Genomic DNA, 8,583 nt, shown 5'->3' with positions numbered 1-8,583 from the left:
CACACACACACACACACACACACACTCACATGGGCTGTAAGCATTAAAACAATGCACTACAGTATTGCAGTGCATTAGAGCGCTGCATTTCAGCCTGGGACCACAATCCCGACTTTTTTAACACCCCTAGGCTTGGGCTTCAGGCCTATTTTCAAATCATAGTTCAGGCATCAGGCCTCTTGTTTTAGGCTTCTCATTATTTTTGTATTTTACACATATTTTAGAAATATTTGATATTTTTTATGTTGGGGGAAAGAACACAAGCCTTCACTTAGCTTTTGAGACCAGTTTGGACGGCGTTTATTGTCCTTCAGCACACAAAGAGATCTACGTTTAAGCGCATGCAATAGGCTGAAACTTGCCACAAAGAGTAAGGACATATCTGAAATATTTATTAACAATCTAGTGTGTTCTGAGTCAGTGTGGCAAAGATCCTGTCTCCAATCTCCTTTTTGGACACGTATTTAGAGATAAATTCATATTTACCGATTACATAATGAAAGAGTTTTTGTTTTCAATTTGTTTTATTTCGTTAAGTAATAATTTAAAGCTTTTTATAGATATATTTATCTTGTCTGTGAGGAATGTTTTCGCGGAGTTTCGTTATTTGTTTTGAAGCTCCTGTTCAATAACGCGACGGCAGAACGTGCATCATGTTTGTTTTCTTTTTTGTTTGTGTTTTGTTGAGTGCACACAAATAACATGGATACTTTTAAATTGCTTTCACTGAAAAAATTGCAACTGATCGCACTGGCGTCTCCATGTCCTGCAAAGCAAACTCTTGGGAAATGCGTCTCTGCACACACTATTGTATACATAACAGCGCGCATTTATTTTATTTTATTTTATTTTTTTTTTTTATTGAAATTATATTGAAATGATACCATATATTCACATATCAGCATAGCTAACAACAGCATGCATACAGACATTGAGCTTTTACATTGTGTACATTTATACAAAGGAAAAAAAAAAACAATAAAATAGATAAAATAAAAAGGTGAAATAGAAAATAACATCAGTCAATCACAAGAAAAACCTGACAACATCAACATCAGTTTGTCCATTCGTAGTTATATTTGGTTTTGAAGGTAATTTATGAAAGGACGCCATAAGACAGTGAACTTTGATCTGGAGCCCCTTAAGTTAAGTCTAATTTTTTCCAAACTCAGGAATTGTAACACATCTTTGGCCCACTGTTTAAAAGCAGGAGGAAATGACTGTTTCCAATTAATTAAAATCAAGCGCCTTGCCAAAAGAGAAGTAAAGGCGATGCAATCCAGTTCACTTTTTGACAAAGTGTTGTTTCCATATACAATACCAAAGATAGCAGTCAAAGGATTTGCACAAATATCTTTACAAAATATTCTAGAATAAGAAAGAAAAATATGTGACCAAAAACCAGATAGACTAGGACATAACCAAAACATATGGGCTAATGTAGCAGGGGATTGCTTACATCTTGTACAGGTGGGGTCAACAGAAGGATACATCTTTGCCAGCTTGGCTTTAGAAAGATGAAGTCTATGTACCACTTTAAATTGAATAAGGCTGTGTCTAGCACAGATAGAAGATCCATGAATTCTATATATAGCCTCATTCCATATCTCGTCTGTCAGGCAGATATTTAGGTCCAGTTGCCAGGAATCTCTTTGTGCGGATACAGAAGTGGATGGTATAGATAGAAGTTTTGTATATAAGTCAGAGATAGTTCCTCTTTGTTCTGGGTTATCAGGAAAAAGTTGATCAATAGGATTTTGTTCAGGGAGGAAAGGAAAAGAAGAAATATTCTTGCGTATGAAATCCCGCACCTGTAGATATCTCAAAAAGTGAGCTTTAGGTATTTTAAATTGAGACTGTACTTGGGTAAAAGACAAGAAGCAACCATCAGCAAAAAGATCCTTAAATGTTAAAATACCTTTTCCTTGCCATAGCACGAATGTCTGGTCGTTCAGAGGCTGAGAAAAACGATGATTTCTGGCAACTGGAGCACAAATTGAACCTCTTTGCCATCCGAAATGCCTGCGAATTTGGGCCCAGATCTGAATGGAGTTCCATACCATTGGTTGCAACGTATGGGAGTCTAGACCCATCGGTAAGGGTGAAAATAGCAGAGCTGAGAGTGAGGAAGGAAGGCAGGCTGATGATTCCATTTGGACCCAATCTGGGACATGTATTGTGTAATGTGAGCCTTGCCAATACGTCAAAGCTCTTAAATTACAAGCCCAATAATAAAATTGAAAATTTGGGAGGGCCATCCCACCTTGTTCTTTAGGGTTTTGCAAAAAATGTAGACGTATTCTGGGAGGTTTTTTATTCCAAAGATAAGAGGAGAATATTTTATTTAAATGAGCAAAAAATGATTTCTTGATATAAATAGGTATTGTTTGGAAGAAATATAAAAATTTAGGGAGCACAATCATTTTAATTAAATTGATCCTGCCAATCAGAGAGTTGGGGAGCTTAGACCATTTTTCAAGTGATATCCTAGTTTGTTCTAAGAGGGGAGTAAAGTTGAGCTTAAACAGCTCAGAAATATTTCTTGAGACAACCACGCCTAAATATGTAAATTTATCAAGGGCTACTGTAAATGGGTAGGGCGCATTTATTTTTAACGTTCAAAGTAATTGTTCAGTACTTGAACTGTTTTATATCTATAATTTTTTTAAAGGCAAGTCGTGATGATTTGAGAAGGCAAAATGATCAAACAGAATATGATCAGTTTTCTGCTGGGCGCTTAAAAAACATAGGCCTACATTAGGGGTGATCGAGCGGGGCACAACCTAACGCGGGTTAATTGTAACAAACGTGGTTTAAATATTTCCACACATGCTAACATAACCAAATTTACAGTATTTACTAGTTGCAATAGCAACACTATGCAGAGCAAAAAGTGCGTTAAAATTCAAAAGCCTTTTGAAGATATCTCTGAATATTTATTTTACCAAAGTAAAAGTATATTTCTGGCTGAAGTAAACTTTTCACTTCAGTTTTTACACTAACCTGTTTTATATTCCTGCAGATGGGGGATAATATTGTAACACTGTGTGACAATATGCCCCCCGTTATTAAACTATGCTATTCTATGACATTAGCGGTGCAATTTACACTATTTACTTTTATGGGTTTTGATAAGAAACCACAAGAAACAGGTGAATAAAGGCTGACAATCAATGTTTAATGTTCAGAAGTTATTATTTCAAGAAATGTAAAGATTTTTGGCTGGTTTATTTGTCTGGTGTTCTATGAGAGCTGTGTGTGTTTTTCTGAATGTCTAAATGTGTTTCATCTATTTGTCCACATTGTTTTGAACTACTGTAAAGCTGTGTGTTGCGATCAGGGCCGTTCCAAGCATTGTTGCGATGTGTTCATTGTCAAACTCCAAAATTAGATCATTTTTATTTTTTTAAAAACGTCATTACTTCATTTGAAAAAGTTAACACGAATATTATACTGACAAAATATTTTAGTTTGTTGTGTATATATTTTTTTTCATTCGATCAGATAACATTTTAAGCTGTCATATGGTCGTGTTACAACGTGCCCCTCAGATGTTACAATGTACCCCACCTACGGGGCATGTTGTCACGTTTCACTTCCTTTCTTTTGAGGTAAATAACGAAAAACGTATACACTGTAAATATGAAACAAAGCGATATATTTGTACTAGACAAGTGTGAAAATAATGTGGATAAAAGTTTTACTCTGAACACCAAGTGGATTTACATAAACCGCGAAATTCGAAAAGTTATTGTGCCCCTCTCTCCCCTATATATTATTATTATATTTATATTTATTATACAAAATTATATTTAACAAACAAAAATGCTCCAAACGTTTTTCTAAATTTACTTAATAAAAAACGACACTAGATATATAATCACATTGCCAATGCATAAAAAAACTGAACTATTTTAATAGCTGAAACTATTATTAGTATAGGCCTAAGTTGTTTTGGGAAAAGGGGAAAAAAAGACAGGCTCGAGTCGGATTCACGGTCGAGAATTCTGAAGAGCAGTTGGACAAGGTCACTAATCTTAGTTCATAGAGATCTCTGTCTGTGATTAGCAACATTGCTGAATGCTGCGAAACACATTTGAATAGTTTGCCATGTCTTCAATTCCTTTTGCTTTCGTTTGAGGGAATTTAGCACTGTCTGCTACCCTCGTACAACCAGGCTTGGCTAACCGCTCCAGTTGCAGAGGGCTGTCGGGGATTCCATGACTAATATAATATATATAAGGCATAAATGTTTCTTCATTATTGTATTTGTGCATCCACAGCTGAGTAGGTTTTATAATAAATTGAGAACAAAATATGAATATCGCATTTGCTGGACAACACCTGCCACCTTATGGGGTGTTTTTACTTGAGTACACTGTCGTGTTACACCAGTTATGTGTCTGACCAAGCAAATTAATAAATAACTCATTGTAACATACAAGATCAAGATAATGAACACTCCTGATACACCGTGTGACACTACAGTTAGTACAATTAAAAAATTATAATGAGAAAATTACAAAATACATTTACATTTATTATTGTTTAAAATGTTGTTAATGTTAATGGATTTGTTTCAGCTATTTAAAATGTAACTATTTAAAATCTTTGATGTCATGTTCGCTGATGACTTTAGTACCATGGACAGTGAATTGTTAGCAGGCTGCCGTAATGGAAACGTAATTTGTAGATGGTCCCTCAGATGAGCGATGACGTCACGACACTCCATAGAGGTAAGCGAGTTTATCAGCTTCTTTAAAACCCCGACTTCTGCAGAAAAATGCGTTGTAGTTTGTGCTCATAATATTGGGTAATGATATTTGACCAAAAATAGCCTTTTTTGATGCAGATTAACAGAGTTATTGAACACGGAAGTCCGAATGTGCGAATATAAAACCAACTTTACCGCAGTCGTAAAGTTTAGTAACGACCAATGGAGCGAAGCGGGCGTTTTTGCTCAACAACTAACTGGACATCATTATTAACAGCACCAAAAACGTAACCTATAAGGTAATATATACAGTAACTTACCTTTGATAGATGTGCTGAATAAACTGAACGAGGCAGATCTTCACTGAACTATATTTCACGCTCCGAGTCAGTATGAAAATGGCGACTTCAAACTTCCCGGGGTGACGAAACACGGAAGAGTGCCACTAGAGCGTTAGTGGACAAAAGAATATTGCATCCGTAGTGGTTTAGCACTACCATTGAGAATGAATGGGAAACGGTTTAGGGCCGTTTAGCTAAACTATTCTCGGCTGCCGCGCGGGGCCAGGCGGCCCGGGTTCGACTCCCGGTATGGGAAGGCGGGCTCCTCTTTGCTACCGGTCAAGATTCCTGGTTTTCACCCAGGCGGCCTGGGTTCGACTCCCGGTATGGGAAGGCGGGCTCCTCTTTGCTACCGGTCAGGAGATAACGGTTACAATGCAAGACCACGCTTGTTTTTTCGAATGCGTGGCGTGAGTATTTTTGGAATCTTTTTTTTTACCCGGACAAGGCTTCCGCTGACCAGTTCCCACGAAATGAAATCCGAACTAGCCAATAATCAGCAACTTACCCGGTTAAAACCGCGTCTCAGTTTCATTGTTAATCTCATGATTTTTTCATTTCTGTACCTTGACAGACGGGCGATAGGCTGTTTTTCCTTGAGATAATGGTCACAATGCAAGACCACACTTGTTTTTTCGAATGCATGGCGTGAGTATTTTTGGAATCTTTTTTTTACCCTGACAAGGCTTCCACTGACCAGTTCCCATATGGTCTACCGCCAGGATTCCTGGTTTTCACCTAGGTGGCCCGGGTTCGACTCCCGGTATTGGAAGGTGGGCTCCTCTGTGCTTCCCTCTACGAAAAAGGGCCACACGTCTTCCTGCGTCGAAAGCCGTTTTTTGGCCAGCAGTCGGGCTGCAGAAACCTAATAGGCCGAGCTTGTGACCCCACAGACCTGCGCCTTCGATAGCTCAGCTGGTAGAGCGGAGGACTGTAGGAGGAGCGTTGGCAATCCTTAGGTCGCTGGTTCGACTCCGGCTCGAAGGAGGTTGTTTTTCACGTGCCCACCTTTTTGGGGGGGGCCGGCCTTCTGAAAGCGGCCAACAGAGCTTGATTTCACAGTCCACCATTGGGGGGGGAGGGGGGCAAAAGAGCTTTCCCTGACCGGGAATCGAACCCAGGCCGCGGCGGTGAGAGCGCCGAATCCTAACCACTAGACCACCAGGGAAGAGCCGATTTAATGCTGGCCTGCTAATAACTTGAGAACAAGCAGACAGCAATACAGGCTTCTGTCACGTCGAAAACCAACGAGTCGGGCTGCAAGCACGAGGACCCCCAGGCGGTGGGCCAGTGGCGCAATGGATAACGCATTGTCCCCCTAGAGGGCGATAGTGAGTTACCAGGAAGTGTTTGGCTGCAGTAGGGAGAGGAAGGCTCTCCTCCATTTTGTGTTAATTTTTGTTTTGTTTTGGCGTTATAAGTGTTATTTGTAAAGTCTTTACATTTTTTTTTCTAATTTTTTCCTCCCTACAGCATATGCTGTTGGGGGGGAACGTTTTATTTTTGTTTTTGTGTGTTTAAGCACTTTTTTTTTTTTTCGTTTGTTTGTTTTCGTTTGGGTGCATAATGGCGGACGGACGCACGGTAACAGACATGGGTACGGCTGGAGGAACGCGAGAGGTTGACGGACACGGATCTGAAAGAAGACGACGAGACGGGAATACAATGGATGGTCATAAAAGGATTAACAGGACAAAGATGGATTATTTAAAAGAAGCTACAGTGAGTGTGGATATTTCGAATGTGAACGCGAGGGCGGAGGACATCATAAAAGCAGTGACGGAAAGGATTGAAAAAGGAAACATTTTAGCGGTAAGACCAAAGCAAAACAAAGAATATGAAGTGACTGTAGAAAACGTGGAAGACGTGGAGGCGTTGGTGGAAGGATTAAAAATCAAGGACACGATGTGTGAAGTTAAAAGGCTCCAAAATAGAGACTATGTTGTTTCGTTCATGCACCTGCCTGTTTATATAGACGATCGAGAGATTTTAGAAAAATTGGAAGGGTGGGGAGTTACCCCTATTTCGGGCATCAAAAGACGAGTGTATCCGGGCACGACCATTGAAGATGGAACGAGATTTATTAAGTCTCGTTTTCCTAAGGAGGTTGCCTCTCTCCCATATAGCACAAAGCTAGATACAGCTGAAGGGTTTCAGTATTTCAGGGTGATGCACAGCCATCAGATTAAAACCTGTCGTCTGTGTATGAGCCCTGAACATATCATGAAAGACTGCCCTGACTTTAAGTGCTATAAATGTGAGGAGAGAGGACATTTTGCGAGAGAGTGTAACGTGGTGAGATGCCCGGATTGCCAAAAAGTTTTAACTAAATGTGAATGCTGGTTTGAGCAAGACGTGACTCATATGAACGAGCAGGTGCATGAATGAGACAACGCGTCGGTGGGGGAAGATGACGCTGTGCCAGAACGGAGTGAGGAGGGAGAGGAAATAAACGAAAGTTACGGAGAGCCGATAGAGATGGAAAGACCAAGCGATGATAATTTACAAGGGGTGACAGAGATTGAAGATAAAAGAACTACTGATGGGAACACAGAGAGTATGATGGAGGAACAAGAAAACAATGAACAGTTAAAGGAGATCCAAAATAAAGAGGATAAAGGAAAATTCAGAGCAAACGGAGCAGGAGGAAGGACTACTGGAACAAGTGGATTCATCTGAAAGACTGGAAAAAGTGAAGGAAGGAAAAGAGGACTCAAACAGTACATGTGAAGGAAAAGAGAAAAGAACAGCGATCACAAATAGAAGAAGGCGTAAACTCAAGGTAAAACCAAACTTAAAAGGAATAAGGAAAAGTCTTATGAACAAAGAGTTAGAGAAGAACAGATATGAAGTATTAAAAGAGGCAAGTGAAATGGACTAATGATATGGTTTTTTTTAAGTGATTTAATTTATTTATTTTTCTTTTATCTTTTAATGGTTTTAAATTGTGTTAGTTTTAATGCAAGAGGACTGATGGATATGGGTAAATTTACGAGAGTACAAGAAAAATGCAAATACCAAGATATTATTGCCTTACAAGAAACAAACTGGAATCAAAATGTGATGTTTGATATTAAGAAGAGGTGGGATGGAGGAGTTTTATATAACAATGGAGATGGGAGATCTGGGAGAGGTGTTGCTTTTTTAATGAAGGATGATGTGTTTAAATAAAGTAAAATGGTGTATAAGGATTCAATAGGTAAATGTTTAATGATAGAGATGAAATATGAGGGGAAAATTTTGTGTTTAGTAAATGTACATGCACCTGGAGACGGAAAAAAAAGAGTTTTTTTATGTTTTAAGAAATATTGTAAACAAGTACAAGGAAATAATAATGATGGGAGATTTTAATACTGTTTTTAGTAAACAAGATATGGCAGAAGGAATGGTTTTTAAAGGAGATATGGGGAGGATTGAATTAAAAATTCTAATGGAAGAAAATAATATAATAGATGTTTGGAGAGAAAGAAATGAAAGAAAAAAGGAATTTTCAAGGACACAAATAGTAGGAAAATATTGTATGCCAAA

At 38.7% G+C, this 8,583-nt stretch overlaps 2 non-coding genes across 2 annotated transcripts; one reads left to right on the top strand and one right to left on the bottom strand.

Annotated features, from left to right (window-relative positions):
• Nucleotides 1–5,955: 5,955 nt before the first annotated feature.
• trnay-gua (transfer RNA tyrosine (anticodon GUA)) lies at nucleotides 5,956–6,042 on the top strand. The gene is given in 2 exon segments: nucleotides 5,956–5,992; nucleotides 6,007–6,042. It is a non-coding gene; the product is annotated as a tRNA-Tyr (tRNA).
• Nucleotides 6,043–6,151: 109 nt separating this feature from the next.
• trnae-cuc (transfer RNA glutamic acid (anticodon CUC)) lies at nucleotides 6,152–6,223 on the bottom strand. Its single transcript has one exon. It is a non-coding gene; the product is annotated as a tRNA-Glu (tRNA).
• Between the last annotated feature and the right edge of the window lie 2,360 nt (nucleotides 6,224–8,583).

This window comes from Garra rufa, chromosome 1 (genome assembly GCF_049309525.1).
Source record: "Garra rufa chromosome 1, GarRuf1.0, whole genome shotgun sequence".
Taxonomy (NCBI): Eukaryota; Metazoa; Chordata; class Actinopteri; order Cypriniformes; family Cyprinidae; genus Garra; species Garra rufa.
Note: the sequence above shows the minus strand (reverse complement) of the source record. Positions and strands in the feature narration are given on the sequence as shown.